Below are 14,732 nucleotides of genomic sequence, written 5' to 3'. Positions count from 1 at the left end.
GTGTGAAAAATTAGCATATGCAGGAAGGAGCAATTTGTACTACTTTCAAAACAGTTTCACTCCACGTCTGGAAACGTCCAGAGCTATGTAGAGCATACAAATGAGCTTTAAACTCATGAGGAAAGAGGTTTGTATGGAAAAAGGAAAACAAAAGCATATCGTACTCATAAAATTCTCAATATATAGATTCCAAAAAAGTGCTTCCAGCGAAAAGAGCTGAAAGAACACTATGGGATGTAAACCTGAATACCTTTCAATAATATGTTCTCCATCCATGCATACCACCTACATGATAAAAATCATCTCAGGTGGACGGATGACCGTGTGGCCTAATGGATAAGGCGTCTGACTTCGGATCAGAAGATTGAGGGTTCGAGTCCCTTCGTGGTTGTTTTTGGCCAATGGTCACACAATCTGCTTTACATTCAGAGTGGAAAAAGTCTTTTCCAATACTCTTGTAGTCCTCACTTTCTCATTACTAATCATTAATAAAGTGGAGTACATACTGTAAACTCATTCAGGTTGCATCTTCAGTCTAACTACTTGTGCATTTTAGTGGCATTAAAAAGTTCTTCTATGCCGACGCACTGAATATGTAATAGGTTTGCAGAATTATGACGTGACAGAATGGGTTTTTAGCTTATGTGTGTGTAGAAGAACTGCAAGGTGTGTGCCTATGTGTGCATAGAGTGCTACATGTGTAAAATCTGTATGATTTGGGCAGTTAAAGTGCTGATTTTGCCTCCGAGTAAGAAAAGTACTACACAAAATGTGGAAAGGATCGGCACTTTGGCTGCCTTTGCTGATGCCCCCGTTGCCTAATTTGTAGTGCAATGGTTAAGTTGCAGAGTGTGGTTGAACTTGGTTAGGAGACTTAGTGCCTCTTTCCGTGTCCTACTGATGATAAGGATGGCTTGATACCATTTTCTAAGCCCAGTATATTGAGAAAAGAAGTAAGTGAAGAAGAAGTGTGGAGTCGAAAGTGCTTCTCCAATTTCTCTCCACTTGCTAAAATTGCAAAGTCTCCATTATAGCATAGAAGAGAGTGTTAAAGTCGGGAATGGAAGAGGATGAAAATGGGAAGTTTACTTATAGAGAGAAGTGAGAAATGCCCTGTGTGCACACACCGGTGTCTGACCATAGAATACATTTAAATAATGCCTCTGGAAATGAGCTATGCATGTGTGCCTCAGTGGCCTAATGGATAAGGCACTGGCCTCCTAAGCCAGGGACTGTGGGTTCAAGTCCCATCTGAGGTGATAACAAAAATCCTCTCTCTTTCTTTTCCAGAAAATTAGGTAGTTTTATTACATGCTTCCTCTCAGAAGTTTATGAGGGATTAGGTACTTTGAAACGGTCCCATTTTACTTGTGTACACTTCACAGTCATGTTAGTGTTCTGAAACTGCAAAGTAGATTCTTAAATGCCTATTTTTGTGAGATGCATTTTCGACCGGCCAGAACATATTCCTTTGGAAAAAATGATATGAATTGGATTGGTGTGAATCTTGTTTCTAGAGGTGGTGACAGGCTTTCAGCTACTTGAATAGGTCAAGCCAGGATTCATAAAACTTATACAACCTATGTGAGTGTGAAAAATTAGCATATGCAGGAAGGAGCAATTTGTACTACTTTCAAAACAGTTTCACTCCACGTCTGGAAACTTCGCTATGTAGAGAATACAAATGAGCTTTAAACTCATGAGGAAAGAGGTTTGTATGGAAAAAGGAAAACAAAAGCATATCGTACTCATAAAATTCTCAATATATAGATTCCAAAAAAGTGCTTCCAGCGAAAAGAGCTGAAAGAACACTATGGGATGTAAACCTGAATACCTTTCAATAATATGTTCTCCATCCATGCATCCCTTCGTGGTCGTTTTTGGGTAAATTGGTCACACAATCTGCTTTACATTCAGAGTGGAAAAAGTATTTTCCAATACTCTTGTAGTCCTCACTTTCTCATTACTAATCATTAATAAAGTGGAGTACATACTGTAAACTCATTCAGGTTGCATCTTCAGTCTAACTACTTGTGCATTTTAGTGGCATTAAAAAGTGCTTCTATGCCGACGCACTGAATATGTAATAGGTTTGCAGAATTTTGACGTGACAGAATGGGTTTTTAGCTTAAGTGTGTGTAGAAGAACTGCAAGGTGTGTGCCTATGTGTGCATAGAGTGCTACATGTGTAAAATCTGTATGATTTGGGCAGGTAAAGTGCTGATTTTGCCTCCGAGTAAGAAAAGTACTACACAAAATGTATAAAGGATCGGCACATTGGCTGCCTTTGCTGATGCCCCCGTTGCCTAATTTGTAGTGCAATGGTTAAGTTGCAGAGTGTGGTTGAACTTGGTTAGGAGACTTGGTGCCTCTTTCCGTGTCCTGCTGATGATAAGGATGGCTTGATACCATTTTCTAAGCCCAGTATATTGAGAAAAGAAGTAAGTGAAGAAGAAGTGTGGAGTCGAAAGTGGTTCTCCAATTTCTCTCCACTTGCTAAAATTGCAAAGTCTCCATTATAGCATAGAAGAGAGCGTTAAAGTCGGGGATGGAAGAGGATGAAAATGGGAAGTTTACTTATAGAGAGAAGTGAGAAATGCCCTGTGTGCACACACCGGTGTCTGACCATAGAATACATTTAAATAATGCCTCTAGAAAAGAGCTTGAATGTGTACCTCAGTGGCCTAATGGATAAGGTACTGGCCTCCTAAGCCAGGGATTGTGGGTTCGAGTCCCATCTGAGGTGATAACAAAAATCCTCCCTCTTTCATTTCCAGAAAATTAGGTAGATTTATTACATGCTTCCTCTCAGAAGTTTATGAGGGATTAGGTACTTTGAAACGGTCCCATTTTACTTGTGTACACTTCACAGTCATGTTAGTGTTCTGAAACTGCAAAGTAGATTTTTAAATGCCTATTTTTGTGAGATGCATTTTCGACCGGCCAGAACATATTCCTTTGGAAAAAATTATATGAATTGGATTGGTGTGAATAGGTCCAGAGCTATGTAGAGCATACAAATGAGCTTTAAACTCATGTGGAAACAGGTTTGTATGGAAAAAGGAAAACAAAAGCATATCGTACTCATAAAATTCTCAATATATAGATTCCAAAAAAGTGCTTCCAGCGAAAAGAGCTGAAAGAACACTATGGGATGTAAACCTGAATACCTTTCAATAATATGTTCTCCATCCATGCATACCACCTACATGATAAAAATCATCTCAGGTGGAAGGATGACCGCGTGGCCTAATGGATAAGGCGTCTGACTTCGGATCAGAAGATTGAGGGTTCGAGTCCCTTCGTGGTCGTTTTTGGCCAATGGTCACACAATCTGCTTTACATTCAGAGTGGAAAAAGTCTTTTCCAATACTCTTGTAGTCCTCACTTTCTCAGTACTAATCATTAATAAAGTGGAGTACATACTGTAAACTCATTCAGGTTGCATCTTCAGTCTAACTACTTGTGCATTTTAGTGGCATTAAAAAGTTCTTCTATGCCGACGCACTGAATATGTAATAGGTTTGCAGAATTTTGACGTGACAGAATGGGTTTTTAGCTTAAGTGTGTGTAGAAGAACTGCAAGGTGTGTGCCTATGTGTGCATAGAGTGGTACATGTGTAAAATCTGTATGATTTGGGCAGTTAAAGTGCTGATTTTGCCCCTGAGTAAGAAAAGAACTACACAAAATGTATAAAGGATCGGCACATTGGCTGCCTTTGCTGATGCCCCCGTTGCCTACTTTGTAGTGCAATGGTTAAGTTGCAGAGTGTGGTTGAACTTGGTTAGGAGACTTAGTGCCTCTTTCCGTGTCCTACTGATGATAAGGATGGCTTGATACCCTTTTCTAAGCCCAGTATATTGAGAAAAGAAGTAAGTGAAGAAGAAGTGTGGAGTCGAAAGTGGTTCTCCAATTTCTCTCCACTTGCTAAAATTGCAAAGTCTCCATTATAGCATAGAAGAGAGCGTTAAAGTCGGGGATGGAAGAGGATGAAAATGGGAAGTTTACTTATAGAGAGAAGTGAGAAATGCCCTGTGTGCACACACCGGTGTCTGACCATAGAATACATTTAAATAATGCCTCTAGAAAAGAGCTATGCATGTGTGCCTCAGTGGCCTAATGGATAAGGCACTGGCCTCCTAAGACAGGGATAGTGGGTTCGAGTCCCATCTGAGGTGATAACAAAAATCCTGCCTCTTACTTTTCCAGAAAATTAGGTAGATGTATTACATGCTTCCTCTCAGAAGTTTATGAGGGATTAGGTACTTTGAAACTGTACCGTTTTACTTGTGTACACTTCACAGTCATGTTAGTGTTCTGAAACTGCAAAGTATATTTTTAAATGCCTATTTTTGTGAGATGCATTTTCGACCGGCCAGAACATATTCCTTTGGAAAAAATGATTTGAATTGGATTGGTGTGAATCTTGTTTCTAGAGGTGGTGACAGGCTTTCAGCTACTTGAATAGGTCAAGCCAGGATACATAAAATGTATACAACCTATGTGAGTGTGAAAAATTAGCATATGCAGGAAGGAGCAATTTGTCCTACTTTCAAAACAGTTTCACTCCACGTCTGGAAACTTCGCTATGTAGAGAATACAAATGAGCTTTAAACTCATGAGGAAAGAGGTTTGTATGGAAAAAGGAAACAAAAGCATATCGTACTCATAAAATTCTCAATATATAGATTCCAAAAAAGTGCTTCCAGCGAAAAGAGCTGAAAGAACACTATGGGATGTAAACCTGAATACCTTTCAATAATATGTTCTCCATCCATGCATACCACCTACATGATAAAAATCATCTCAGGTGGACGGATGACCGCGTGGCCTAATGGATAAGGCGTCTGACTTCGGATCAGAAGATTGAGGGTTCGAGTCCCTTCGTGGTCGTTTTTGGCCAATGGTCACACAATCTGCTTTACATTCAGAGTGGAAAAAGTCTTTTCCAATACTCTTGTAGTCCTCACTTTCTCATTACTAATCATTAATAAAGTGGAGTACATACTGTAAACTCATTCAGGGTGCATCTTCAGTCTAACTACTTGTGCATTTTAGTGGCATTAAAAAGTGCTTCTATGCCGACGCACTGAATATGTAATAGGTTTGCAGAATTTTGACGTGACAGAATGGGTTTTTAGCGTAAGTGTGTGTAGAAGAACTGCAAGGTGTGTGCCTATGTGTGCATAGAGTGCTACATGTGTAAAATCTGTATGATTTGGGCAGGTAAAGTGCTGATTTTGCCTCCGAGTAAGAAAAGTACTACACAAAATGTATAAAGGATCGGCACATTGGCTGCCTTTGCTGATGCCCCCGTTGCCTAATTTGTAGTGCAATGGTTAAGTTGCAGAGTGTGGTTGAACTTGGTTAGGAGACTTAGTGCCTCTTTCCGTGTCCTACTGATGATAAGGATGGCTTGATACCATTTTCTAAGCCCAGTATATTGAGAAAAGAAGTAAGTGAAGAAGAAGTGTGGAGTCGAAAGTGGTTCTCCAATTTCTCTCCACTTGCTAAAATTGCAAAGTCTCCATTATAGCATAGAAGAGAGCGTTAAAGTCGGGGATGGAAGAGGATGAAAATGGGAAGTTTACTTATAGAGAGAAGTGAGAAATGCCCTGTGTGCACACACCGGTGTCTGACCATAGAATACATTTAAATAATGCCTCTAGAAAAGAGCTATGCATGTGTGCCTCATTGGCCTAATGGATAAGGCACTGGCCTCCTAAGCCAGGGATTGTGGGTTCAAGTCCCATCTGAGGTGATAACAAAAATCCTCCCTCTTTCTTTTCCAGAAAATTAGATAGATTTATTACATGCTTCCTCTCAGAAGTTTATGAGGGATTAGGTACTTTGAAACGGTCCCATTTTACTTGTGTACACTTCACAGTCATGTTAGTGTTCTGAAACTGCAAAGTAGATTTTTAAATGCCTATTTTTGTGAGATGCATTTTCGACCGGCCAGAACATATTCCTTTGGAAAAAATGATATGAATTGGATTGGTGTGAATCTTGTTTCTAGAGGTGGTGACAGGCTTTCAGCTACTTGAATAGGTCAAGCCAGAATTCATAAAACTTATACAACCTATGTGAGTGTGAAAAATTAGCATATGCAGGAGGGAGCAATTTGTACTACTTTCAAAACAGTTTCACTCCACGTCTGGAAACGTCCAGAGCTATGTAGAGCATACAAATGAGCTTTAAACTCATGAGGAAAGAGGTTTGTATGGAAAAAGGAAAAAAAAAGCATATCGTACTCATAAAATTCTCAATATATAGATTCCAAAAAAGTGCTTCCAGCGAAAAGAGCTGAAAGAACACTATGGGATGTAAACCTGAATACCTTTCAATAATATGTTCTCCATCCATGCATACCACCTACATGATAAAAATCATCTCAGGTGGACGGATGACCGCGTGGCCTAATGGATAAGGCGTCTGACTTCGGATCAGAAGATTGAGGATTCGAGTCCCTTCGTGGTCGTTTTTGGCCAATGGTCACACAATCTGCTTTACATTCAGAGTGGAAAAAGTCTTTTCCAATACTCTTGTAGTCCTCACTTTCTCATTACTAATCATTAATAAAGTGGAGTACATACTGTAAACTCATTCAGGTTGCATCTTCAGTCTAACTACTTGTGCATTTTAGTGGCATTAAAAAGTGCTTCTATGCCGACGCACTGAATATGTAATAGGTTTGCAGAATTTTGACGTGACAGAATGGGTTTTTAGCTTAAGTGTGTGTAGAAGAACTGCGCAGTGTGTGCCCATGTGTGCATAGAGTGCTACATGTGTAAAATCTGTATGATTTGGGCAGTTAAAGTGCTGATTTTGCCTCCGAGTAAGAAAAGTACTACACAAAATGTATAAAGGATCGGCACATTGGCTGCCTTTGCTGATGCCCCCATTGCCTAATTTGTAGTGCAATGGTTAAGTTGCAGAGTGTGGTTGAACTTGGTTAGGAGACTTAGTGCCTCTTTCCGTGTCCTACTGATGATAAGGATGGCTTGATACCATTTTCTAAGCCCAGTATATTGAGAAAAGAAGTAAGTGAAGAAGAAGTGTGGAGTCGAAAGTGGTTCTCCAATTTCTCTCCACTTGCTAAAATTGCAAAGTCTCCATAATAGCATAGAAGAGAGCGTTAAAGTCGGGGATGGAAGAGGAGGAAAATGGGAAGTTTACTTATAGAGAGAAGTGAGAAATGCCCTGTGTGCACACACCGGTGTCTGACCATAGAATACATTTAAATAATGCCTCTAGAAAAGAACTATGCATGTGTGCCTCAGTGGCCTAATGGATAAGGCACTGGCCTCCTAAGCCAGGGATTGTGGGTTTGAGTCCCATCTGAGGTGATAACAAAAATCCTCCCTCTTTCTTTTCCAGAATATTAGGTAGATTTATTACATGCTTCCTCTCAGAAGTTTATGAGGGATTAGGTACTTTGAAACGGTCCCATTTTACTTGTGTACACTTCACAGTCATGTTAGTGTTCTGAAACTGCAAAGTAGATTTTTAAATGCCTATTTTTGTGAGATGCATTTTCGACCGGCCAGAACATATTCCTTTGGAAAAAATGATTTGAATTGGATTGGTGTGAATCTTGTTTCTAGAGGTGGTGACAGGCTTTCAGCTACTTGAATAGGTCAAGCCAGGATACATAAAACGTATACAACCTATTGAGTGTGAAAAATTAGCATATGCAGGAAGGAGCAATTTGTCCTACTTTCAAAACAGTTTCACTCCACGTCTGGAAACTTCCAGAGCTATGTAGAGAATACAAATGAGCTTTAAACTCATGAGGAAAGAGGTTTGTATGGAAAAAGGAAAACAAAAGCATATCGTACTCATAAAATTCTCAATATATAGATTCCAAAAAAGTGCTTCCAGCGAAAAGAGCTGAAAGAACACGATGGGATGTAAACCTGAATACCTTTCAATAATATGTTCTCCATCCATGCATACCACCTACATGATAAAAATCATCTTAGGTGGACGGATGACCGCGTGGCCTAATGGGTAAGGCGTCTGTCTTCGGATCAGAAAATTGAGGGTTCGAGTCCCTTCGTGGTCGTTTTTGGCCAATGGTCACACAATCTGCTTTACATTCAGAGTGGAAAAAGTCTTTTCCAATACTCTTGTAGTCCTCACTTTCTCATTACTAATCATTAATAAAGTGGAGTACATACTGTAAACTCATTCAGGTTGCATCTTCAGTCTAACTACTTGTGCATTTTAGTGGCATTAAAAAGTGCTTCTATGCCGACGCACTGAATATGTAATAGGTTTGCAGAATTTTGACGTGACAGAATGGGTTTTTAGCTTAAGTGTGTGTAGAAGAACTGCAAGGTGTGTGCCTATGTGTGCATAGAGTGGTACATGTGTAAAATCTGTATGATTTGGGCAGTTAAAGTGCTGATTTTGCCTCCGAGTAAGAAAAGTACTACACAAAATGTATAAAGGATCGGCACATTGGCTGCCTTTGCTGATGCCCCCGTTGCCTAATTTGTAGTGCAATGGTTAAGTTCCAGAGTGTGGTTGAACTTGGTTAGGAGACTTAGTGCCTCTTTCCGTGTCCTACTGATGATAAGGATGGCTTGATACCATTTTCTAAGCCCAGTATATTGAGAAAAGAAGTAAGTGAAGAAGAAGTGTGGAGTCGAAAGTGGTTCTCCAATTTCTCTCCACTTGCTAAAATTGCAAAGTCTCCATTATAGCATAGAAGAGAGCGTTAAAGTCGGGGATGGAAGAGGATGAAAATGGGAAGTTTACTTATAGAGAGAAGTGAGAAATGCCCTGTGTGCACACACCGGTGTCTGACCATAGAATACATTTAAATAATGCCTCTAGAAATGAGCTATGCATTTGTGCCTCAGTGGCCTAATGGATAAGGCACTGGCCTCCTAAGCCAGGGATTGTGGGTTCAAGGCCCATCGGAGTTGATAACAAAAATCCTCCCTCTTTCTTTTCCAGAAAATTAGGTAGATTTATTACATGCTTCCTCTCAGAAGTTTATGAGGGATTAGGTACTTTGAAACGGTCCCATTTTACTTGTGTACACTTCACAGTCATGTTAGTGTTCTGAAACTGCAAAGTAGATTTTTAAATGCCTATTTTTGTGAGATGCATTTTCGACCGGCCAGAACATATTCCTTTGGAAAAAATTATATGAATTGGATTGGTGTGAATCTTGTTTCTAGAGGTGGTGACAGGCTTTCAGCTACTTGAATAGGTCAAGCCAGGATTCATAAAACTTATACAACCTATGTGAGTGTGAAGTACTGGGTATTTTAGTCCCAGCGGTGCAGGGGCACACACCCTATGACTTCTGGGTTTCACCCTGTTCCGGACCTACAGAAACACAGAGTCTTCTGGGTGAAGTCAAAGAATCGTTTATTGGCTGCAGACCAATGACAGGTATCCTAGAAGTACACCAGCGTGTATGTTCTCAGGAGACTGCTGAAAATCATAGGAACAGGCTACATCTTAAATAGGCCTTTTCTGGCCCCAAGCATACATTCCTGAGTTTTATGAAACGGCAATATACAAGGATATGTTACAAAGAAAAGGCAGAGTCATGATGACCATCCCACATTCCAGTTCGGCCAGCCCACAATGATTTACACAACAAGGTTCAGATCCCACATTAGATTTACAGATCCCCCCAATAAACATGAGCATCTCCTGTTTTGGGAAGCAAGTCATAAAGCAGGAACAGCCAGGTGCGAAAGAGATTAGCCAGGGGCTTGTGTAGGATGAAAAGGGTTTTATGACGGGCCAAGCCCTGATACGAATCACAGGTGGAGAGAGGAAGGGGAGCTCGTGAGTTTGACCCGGGGCAGCAGAGCCAGCTGCCCAGGTCACAGAGAAGTCAGAGAGGAAGCCCATGTACTGTGAGGCCCGTATTTGCTCCATTATAGCCTATGTGAGGGCAATGACAAGATGGCCACTGCTTCCAAAATGGAACCCGTGTAGCGAAGCAAAATAACGTGTACGCAGTGCATTCATAGCTACAACGATATATAAAGCACTCGTACGTGCCGCATTTACCATTTGCGGTTCGCTAATACCAAGATAGACAGAGGTAGGGCCCTGTTCCCTACGCGGTCCCGAATATTAAAGTACGACAGACCCTCCTTTTGCCCTTACATAGGCAATCACTATACTCATCTTAATCCGAGTCTAGGTCAATGTTCACAAAGTCATGGAGATGTTGCTGTAGCATCATCCTATTACTTAGCTCGTCCCTCGATACAGGTTTCCTTACACATAAGGTAGCACAGAGGCCACATATCGCAGGAGCACACTGTATGCATAGACAGAACAGGAAAAGAATGGCTAAGATCATTCCAATGACCATTAGAACTTTCCAACCCCAGGCAGATATCAATTCCCAGAACCACCCCACCAGTGACCAATCTCCCTTATCCACGTGTATGGATTCAGATATTTTATGGAGTTTGGAGATGGCTTGATACACTGTTGGAGCATTATCTGGTATGAAAATGCAGCAACTGGATTGGATAACCCTGCATACCCCACCGCGGTCTGCAAGAATAACGTCTAGGACCATGCGGTTCTGCAAAGTCATAAGGCGATCCGCTTGGAGCTCAGCTGTCAGATTACCAAGGGCACCAGCCGTTACATTGACGGTGGATTCAACCACACGAGTCAGCTGTCTCAGGTTCCTACTATTGACCATAGGTCCCCAAAACGGCAGGAAACCCAAGAAGAAATCTCCTGCTTCCTGACCGGCAGTGTCCTCCTTACTAATCACGCCTCTCACAACTCTGGTCTTGTGATAGTCGGAGGCAGCAGTAAATGTAGGCGGTAGCAGATTCGCAATATAACATGTGCCCGAGAAATCAGGGGGCAACCATGTATATGCTCGATCATTACAGATGAAATATGTACCCTTGGCAGTCAAAAACGCAGGGGAAAACTGTGACGGAAAAGTGTACGTTTCAGTACAGTCACTTCTTCCCAGTTGAGCTCTAGGATTCTGACCATTACCCTGTAAGCAGAACCGACCCATGTGGGGTACGACCCAGATTGGAGATGAGATTTTTCGCTGTCTTTCACCCAGACTAATACTATACCCCGTCGCGTTCCATCCTACATAAGGTCTCAGCTCTTCTTTGGGAATGGATGAGTATGCATCAATATCCCTACTCATATCGGCAATTCCTCTCACTAAGGCTTTATTATTTGTACCAGGTCTGATGGAACGCGGTTGGCGAGGGGAGTACGTATCTAGAGCATAGAGAAACATGGTCTGGAATGCCCATGACGATCCATTGTAACTATATGGCAGCACCAGGTAGGGAATACCCTTGTTAATGGTATGTGGCATTAACCCACACACCCAGCAATTGGTCGTGTTCACTACTAGTTGGTGCTGGTGCAAGAGCTGGATGAACGAGTTATTTACGAACTCTGATCGTCTGGTCTGTTCGTGTTCAGGCAAAGGGTGAAAAGAGTGAGAGGAGGCAGTAGAAAGAGATATAGGCTGTTGAGTGGGTGCAATGGGTTTTTGAGCAGAGAAAAGCACACATCCTACAATAAACATCATGATACTACATAGTGTAAAAAAGCACAAAAAGACAAAACATTTACTTTTTATAATTCTACACATCCTTGTTTGAAAGTTCATTTCCTCAATCGGTCTCTCCATCTTACAAAACTCCATCCTCTACTCGGGCCGCTCGCGGTGGATGAGTTTCTTCTGCTAAGGAGTACGCCTGTCAGTCCAGGGAAACGCCCTAGACCAACCAGAACCGTTGACCTAGCGTCTTCGGCCTGTACCCCAAAGTCTTGGCACCGCGACCCTGCGGCAGAACCCGGATGGTGGTTCGAAAAACAAAAATCAAGAAAGTCCTTCAGATGGGAGAGCAAAAAATGTCAAAAGGGAAATAATGAGGAAATCTTTATTTGTCTATGGGCCTAGGTCTCAAATTATAGCGGAGACGGCCAGGTGCTGTTTGGTCTTGAAACAAAAGTTCAGGCTCAGTGGTGTCCAGTCGATTTGATGGCGGCACAGCTTCCTGCAGAATATTGTCACTCTCTTGGACTGAAGCTGTGTCTCTTAAGCGTGCGTCACTGAATGGTACAAAGCGAGGTACAATGTCTGTCTCTGAGTCGGCGATACCCTCCTTGACCCACTGGTCATATGGCAGAGGCAAGGGAACTACCTTGCAGTGAGTACCATGAATCCAGTGTTTCTTCCCTTTCACTCGCACTGCTGATCTTGTCGAAAGAAGAACAAGATGAGGACCGATCCAGCGAGGCTCGTCGTTGCCCTTGCGCTGGAAATTCCGGACCAGGACCCACGAGCCAGGGTTGATGGGGTGTCCAGGAGGTCCAGAGGCTTGGGGAAGAGTATCATGTACCTGTTGGTGCAAAACACGCAGTTTAACAGTCAAATCATACAGGTAATCGAGCAGTACTGGATGCTCTGTTTCGCTGAACTTCGTAGGCCTTGGTACACCCCATACGTTGGCCGGGCGGCCAAAGACTACTTCATAAGGACTAAGTCCCACTCGTGAGTGTATCGTCATTCTGGTGGACAGGAGTGCTAAAGGCAGAGCGTCAGGCCATTTAAGACCAGTGCTCGCCTGAATTTTGGCTAACTTGAGCTTTAAGGCTCCATTGTAGCGTTCTACTAATCCAGCTGATTGGGGGTGATTTGCAGCATGGAATTTCTGCCTTATGCCTAAACCTTCACATACATTCTTCATCACTTTACCCACGAACTCACTTCCATTATCACACCACACCATTCTTGGCATCCCAAACCTAGGGAAAAACTCCTTCACAAGGGCTTTGGCTGTGGATAGGGCAGTGTTATCTTTCAGAGGATAAGCCTCTACCCATTTGGAAAAAGCACAAACAACCACCAGTACATATTTCAGGTTGTTGCATCTTTCCATGTGAATAAAGTCCAGCTGCAAAACTTCAAATGGACATGATGGGGGTGCAAAGTGACCAGCCGGAGTTGGGGTTCCCCTACCAGGGTTGTACTTCAAGCATACTATACAATTCTTGACCACATTCTCTGCACACTTGGGAATCCCAGCATTCTGCCATACTGGAGCCAACAACTTACAGATACCTTTCGTACTGATATGTGCCATTCCATGCGCCATAGTAACCACTGGAAGCACATATGCATCAGGCAACAACCATCGCCTATGTACTGTCAGGTCAATCCAACAACCATTCTCATCCAACTTACCCATACTCTCTCTCCACTTGCTTAACTCGTCTTCCGTAGCTTCAGCCTGAAGCGACTTCACACTCTCTATTGTGTTCTCACATATTCCCACATCATTAACCCATCTTGCGGGGCCTGCAACATACATTCTAGTCTTCACATTCTGTGCGGTTTCTCTCGCGGTCTCATCAGCAAACGCATTCCCACGTCCAACATCATCTGTGACTTTCCTGTGCGCACTGCATTTCATGATCGCAACTTGCAAAGGTAGGGTCAGTGACTCAAGGAGATCATTCACCAACTTGCCATTCTGAATTTTAGCTCCATGCGACGTCAGGAACCCACGCTCTTTCCACAGTCGCCCAAAATTATGAGCCACGCCAAAGGCGTACTGGCTATCTGTGTATATGTTCACTCTCATTCCTTCAGACAACACGCATGCTCTCGTGAGGGCAATTAATTCTGCTGCTTGGGCCGAATTATGTGGCACTCGTGCAGTTTCCACGACCGTGTGCAAAGTCGTGATAGCATATGCAGCAGTCGTGTCACCATTAGGGAGCTTGAAACATGACCCATCTACCCATAAAGTGCCATCACACTCAGTCAGGGGAGTATCTTTGAGATCTACTCTCCCTTTCGTCTCTTCTTCTGTTCTGAACAGACAGTCATGTTGCTCAATCTCATCTGAGTCTGCTGGAATTGGCAACAATGTGGCTGGATTCAGCGTATTGCATCTCTTTATGTGTATGTGATTAGCTAACAGTGTAAGTTCATAACCTGATAGCCGCGCACTAGTCAAGTGTTGTGTCTTGGTCCTATTTAATAATGTGTCTACAGCATGTGGAACCATAACGATCAATGTGTTGTCCATTACCAGACCAGCAGATTGTCGGATAGACATTGCTGCAGCAGCTGTCGCTCTCAGACAGCTTGGCAATGCCCTCGCTACAGGGTCCAAGGTGGATGAAAAATATGCGCATGGGCGCGGTCTGTCGCCAAAAGGCTGTGTTAACACTGACAACGCACATCCATCTTTCTCGTGAACATACAATGTAAAAGGCTTGCTATAGTCAGGAGTGCCCAACACAGGAGCTGAACACAATGCATTGCGTAATTCCACAAAACTTTTCTGGCACTCTTCAGACCATGGGATAGGATTCGGTGTGTCTTTGCATGTTAAGGCTAACAAAGGTTTTGCCAATAAAGAAAAACTAGGGATCCAATGCCTACAGTATGAAGTGATGCCCAAGAAAGCACGTACTTCTCTCTGTGTTTTCGGCACACTCAACTGTGCAATGGCTTGAATTCTTTCTGGGGTCAGTCTCCTTCCCTCCTTCGATAAGAGATGACCTAAGTAGGTCACTTCTTGTCGACAATATTGCAGCTTAGAGAGAGACACTTTGTGATGGAATGCGGATAAATGGCGCAACAGTGACAATGTGGCTTCTTTACAGATCTTCTCAGTATCCGCGGCGATCAGTAAATCGTCCACGTACTGGATCAGGATAGCGCCACTAGGTAAAA

At 42.5% G+C, this 14,732-nt stretch overlaps 5 non-coding genes across 5 annotated transcripts; all 5 read left to right on the top strand.

Annotated features, from left to right (window-relative positions):
* Positions 1-1,186: 1,186 nt before the first annotated feature.
* On the top strand, positions 1,187-1,259 carry TRNAR-CCU (transfer RNA arginine (anticodon CCU)). Its single transcript has one exon. It is a non-coding gene; the product is annotated as a tRNA-Arg (tRNA).
* Positions 1,260-2,673: 1,414 nt separating this feature from the next.
* TRNAR-CCU (transfer RNA arginine (anticodon CCU)) lies at positions 2,674-2,746 on the top strand. Its single transcript has one exon. It is a non-coding gene; the product is annotated as a tRNA-Arg (tRNA).
* A 492-nt stretch (positions 2,747-3,238) lies between these two features.
* On the top strand, positions 3,239-3,311 carry TRNAR-UCG (transfer RNA arginine (anticodon UCG)). Its single transcript has one exon. It is a non-coding gene; the product is annotated as a tRNA-Arg (tRNA).
* A 1,510-nt stretch (positions 3,312-4,821) lies between these two features.
* Positions 4,822-4,894, top strand: TRNAR-UCG (transfer RNA arginine (anticodon UCG)). The gene has a single exon. It is a non-coding gene; the product is annotated as a tRNA-Arg (tRNA).
* A 2,383-nt stretch (positions 4,895-7,277) lies between these two features.
* On the top strand, positions 7,278-7,350 carry TRNAR-CCU (transfer RNA arginine (anticodon CCU)). Its single transcript has one exon. It is a non-coding gene; the product is annotated as a tRNA-Arg (tRNA).
* Positions 7,351-14,732: the final 7,382 nt, after the last annotated feature.

The sequence above is a fragment of the Triturus cristatus genome, chromosome 4_1 (assembly GCF_964204655.1).
Source record: "Triturus cristatus chromosome 4_1, aTriCri1.1, whole genome shotgun sequence".
NCBI lineage: Eukaryota > Metazoa > Chordata > Amphibia > Caudata > Salamandridae > Triturus > Triturus cristatus.
This window is presented reverse-complemented; position numbering and strand designations above follow the sequence as displayed.